Here is a 4,402-nt window from a genome sequence, read left to right as displayed (position 1 = left end):
AGATCGGAACAGTAGGGCTGGAGAGGTGGCTCAGTGGTTAAGAGCACTGACTGCTCTTCCAGAGGTCCTGAGTTCAAATCCCAGCAACCACATGGTGGCTCACAACCATCTGTAATGGGGAATCCGTTGCCCTCTTCTGGTGTGTCTGAAGACAGCTACAGTGTACTTACATAAAATAAATAACTAAATCTTAAAAAAAAAATTGGAATAGTAATGCTAATTTAATGTGAGGGTTAAATTAGCGCTAAAACATGTAAAACACAACATCTGCCAAGTCTAGTGGTTTGCTGGAACTTGGAAGTCTGAGGCAGGAGTTTTGCAAACTGTCCTAAGCTATATAATGAGTACCAGGCCTTGAAAAGTGTGTGTGTGTGTGTGTGTGTGTGTGTGTGTGTGTGTGTGTGTCAGATAGGGTAGCTAGCATCTCAATGTTGAGACAGGAGACACAGCTGACACAGGAGAATGCCCAGAAACTTAAAGGCCTACACAGTAGCCTTTGTCTCAAAGAAAATAAAATGCAAGGACACACACACACACACACACACAAGTTCATGATTAAAAAGAACAAAATAAAATAAATTTTAAGCTGGGCATGATGGTGTATGCCTTTAATCCCAGAACTCAGGATGCAGGGGCAGGTAGATAGCTTGAGTTCAGTTCCAGCACCAACATCAAAGAGTTCACAAGTGCCTATGACTCTGGCTCTGAGGGATCCAATGCTGCCCTCTGGCCTCTCGGGAACCTGAATGCATGTGGCAATACTAACACACAGATGCACACACACATATATAAATGAAAACAAATCATTAAAAATTAAAAAGAACTCTGGCAGTGGTGGTACACACCTACGTTCCCAGCACTCAAGAGGCAGAGGCAGTAAGATCTCTGAGTTCGAGGTCAGCCTGATCTACAAATCGAGTTCCGTGACGGGGCTACACAGAGAAACTGTCTTGAAAACTAAAAAGAAACAGAAAAGAAAATTAAAAGAAAATGTTGGAAACCAATTCAAGGTGTTGTGCTATACAGGACAACTAGTAAACTAGTAAACTTGCCAGGTATTTATCCAGACAATGAAATATGAATACGCAAAGAGAAAGAACAAATTGTGGTGACACAGAATGCGACTGTGTGAAAGATAGTAGATATGTGGGTAGGTGGATAGGTAGGTAGGTAGGTATGGGTAGATGGATGGATGGATGGATGGATAGATAGATGATAGATAGATGGGTAGATGGATGGATGGATGGATAGATAGATAGATAGATAGATAGATAGATAGATAGATAGATAGATAATAGATATTGATGTGTCCTGATTTCTGGAATGCAGTTCCTAAAAGTGAGAAACGTCTTTTTGCGTGTTGAGTGAGATGGCTGGCTGCCCCTAGGTAACTCTAGGATAGGGATATCACTGGAAAAAAAAAACCCAAGGGTAAAAGGATGAAGCTTTCTCAGCCACAGGCCCCGACCTCTGGGGAAGATGAAAAAAAAAAAAAATGAATGTTAATCTGACCACCACAGGCCAATAATAAAATCAGTCTGTCTTGTGTAATCAAGTTTGTCTTTTCTTCAACACTGTTTACTATTATTGCGTGTGTGCGTGCACATGGAGAGAGAGATTAGTATGTCTGAGTACACATGCATGGTGCAACCACGATAGATATAGAAGTCGGAGGAGAGCTTCCAGGAGTTAGTGCTCTCCTTCCACAGCGCCATGACATCGTCTCATGTTGCACACCTGCAGCTAGCAAGCCCAAGAGGTTCCAGGGATTCTCCTGTCTCTGTCTTCGAACCTCACCAGAAGAGGGCTGGATCACAGATGGGCATCATCGCCTCTCCATATTTTTTTTTCTTTTTTCTTTCTTTCGGAGCTGGGAACCAAACCCAGGGCCTTGTGCTTGCTAGGTAAGCGCTCTACCACTGAGCTAAATCCCGAACCCCCTCTCCATATTTTTTATGTGGGTTTCGAGAATCAAGCTCAGGTCATCAGTCTTGCTCAGCTGGTACTTTACCTGCCAGCCATGTCACTGGCCCCAAAAGAAGTGAGCCCATTTTGGGTTGGCCCACTGGGTCTAGTGCAGGAGCTCAGTCTAAAGCAGTGGCTGCCTATGTGTCTTCTTCAACATAAGCAAAGCCAAATGCTGGATACGGTTAATGATGGACACGCTAAAGCGCTTAGAGGTAGAATGACCTCTACGGCTTTGCAGAAATCATCAAAAGGAAGTCGGGATGAATGGGTAGAGACAAGGAGGGGTCAATAAAGAAATGCATGACAGAGCAAACAGCAATCAGTTAATAATTACAGAATCTAAGTGGTAGGCAGCTGGGTATTTGCTGGTCAGTTCTTCTACTGTATACATTTAAACATTTTCACAACGCAAAATTGGGGGGTGGGAATCCTGGCATACGGCCCCCACCAGCTCTCTCTTCTCGATTTCAAATCTAAAGTTGTCCTTAGCCCATGAAACGCTCCAGGGACTCACCTTTATTCGTTGCAGACTACAATATTTTCTTTCCCTAGAGGGCTCGAGGGAGACGGCTGTGCTAAACCAGAATCTGCATTTCAAAAAGGAAGAGGAAGAGGAAGAAGAGGCCGCAGCAACCAACAACGGTAGCAACATCATCCTCATCAACAACAACAAAAGTAGACTAAAGTCACACCTAAAAATTCTTCAGGCAAAGATAGAATCAAGCAACAAGTATCCAGGTCACTTTACGTAAGCTGGGAAGGTGTCAGACAGAAACACTCCCAGGAATCTCAGAAATCATCCTGATTCACACAGACTTCTCCGAGGGTGGCACAGGGAGCAGAGAAATACGCAAACAACGAGACTTTCTGCTCCGTCCCTACGAACTCTCTAGACTTGGATGGAGAAGAGACAGGTCCCACAAGGTCAACTGGTCTAGTCAGCTGCATTCGGCCTGTTTCCTCATCTGTGAAGCAGTACTCGTGGTAGTGTCTTACTTACCTCTTAGGCTCACGGAAAAATGAACCAAGAAGGCACTGCCCAGGGCAGGGTCAAGGGTGGTGCAATAAAAATGCTTGCTTTTTGCCAATGCAGCAGCAGTTGTGTCTCTGAGTAGTCACGTGGCTCATGAGTAGGACTCAAATCTCGCCAGCCCAATTCCAGGGTCATCTCGCTCTACCCAGATAAGCCAGTGTCTTTTTTTGTTTTCCCTCTTCAAGACAGGTTTTCTCTGTGTAGCCCTGACTGTCCTGGAACTCATTCTGTAGACCAAGCTACTCAAATTCACAGAGATCCACCTGCCTCTACCTCCTGAGTGCTGGGATTAAAGGCATGCACCACCCACCACTGCCTAGCTTCAGCCAGTGTCCAATAAGGAGTTGTATAGGGCTGAAGTGGTTAAGAGCACTGACTGCCCTTTTGGAGACTCTGAGTTTAATTCTCAGCAACCACATGGTGGTTTACAAACATCTTTAATGGGATCTGATGACCTCTTCTGGTGTGTCTGAAGATACAAACTCTGTGTGTGTGTGTGTGTGTGTGTGTGTGTGTGTGTGTGTAAAATAAATCTCTTAAAAAAGGAGGTGTATGGATGGATATGCACAAGACGATTTTACATCGTGCCATAAATGATCATATAAAATTTTTACTGCTTTCCAGCTTCTGGCTATTATAAATAACGCTGCTATGAACATAGTGGAGCATGTGTCTTTGTTATATGTTGGAGCATCATTTGGGTATATGCCCAGGAGTGGTATAGCTGGGTCCTCAAGTAGTGCAATGTCCAATTTCCTGAGGAACCTTCAGACTGATTTCCAGAGTGGTTGTACCAGCTTGCAATCCCACCAACAATGGAGGAGTGTTCCTCTTTCTCCATATCCTTGTCAACATCTGTTGTCACCATTATCCATTCTGACTGGCATGAGGTGGAATCTCAGGGTTGTTTTGATTTGCATTTCCCTGATGACTAAGGATGTTGACCATTTCTTTAGGTACTTCTCAGCCATTCGATATTCCTCAGCTGAGAATTCTTTGTTTAGCTCTGTACCCCATATATTAATAGGGTTATTTGGCTCTCTGGAGTCTGACTTCTTGAGTTCTTTGTATATATTAGATATTAGCCCTCTATTGGATGTAGGATTGATAAAGATCTTTTCCCAATCTGTTGGTTGCCGTTTTGCCCTAATGACAGTGTCCTTTGCCTTACAGAAGCTTTGTAGTTTTATGAGGTCCCATTTGTCAATTATTGATCTTAGAGCATAAACCATTGGTGTTTTGTTCAGGAAAATTTCCCCAGTGCCCATGTGCTCGAGGCTCTTCCCCACTTTTTCATCTATTAGTTTGAGTGTATCTGAGTTTATGTGGAGGTCCTTGATCCACTTGGACTTAAGCTTGTACAGGACGATAAGAATGGGTCGATTTGCATTCTTCTACATG

This window comes from Rattus rattus, chromosome 5 (genome assembly GCF_011064425.1).
Source record: "Rattus rattus isolate New Zealand chromosome 5, Rrattus_CSIRO_v1, whole genome shotgun sequence".
Taxonomy (NCBI): domain Eukaryota; kingdom Metazoa; phylum Chordata; class Mammalia; order Rodentia; family Muridae; genus Rattus; species Rattus rattus.
Note: the sequence above shows the minus strand (reverse complement) of the source record.